The sequence below is a fragment of the Portunus trituberculatus genome, chromosome 32 (genome assembly GCF_017591435.1).
Source record: "Portunus trituberculatus isolate SZX2019 chromosome 32, ASM1759143v1, whole genome shotgun sequence".
Taxonomy (NCBI): domain Eukaryota; kingdom Metazoa; phylum Arthropoda; class Malacostraca; order Decapoda; family Portunidae; genus Portunus; species Portunus trituberculatus.
The window spans coordinates 9,776,140-9,776,354 of record NC_059286.1 but is presented as its reverse complement, the minus strand read 5'-3'; positions in this window follow the sequence as shown (position 1 = coordinate 9,776,354).

The window sequence follows — 215 nt, the reverse complement described above, 5'->3', positions numbered from 1 at the left end:
TCAGTAGTTTATCACCGCTATTATCATCATTACCGAGGCGCTGTTACTTTTTTGGGGCTTCGGGCTGAGCACACACTGAGTTCCAGGCACACAGAATATTCTCTTCTCAGCAAAATACCCGCCATGTAAAAACAACAGTGTAAATCATCATAAATTAATCATATCCTTCACCGTAATAGACTTTCTCCTCCTCCTCCTACTCCTCCTCTTCCTCC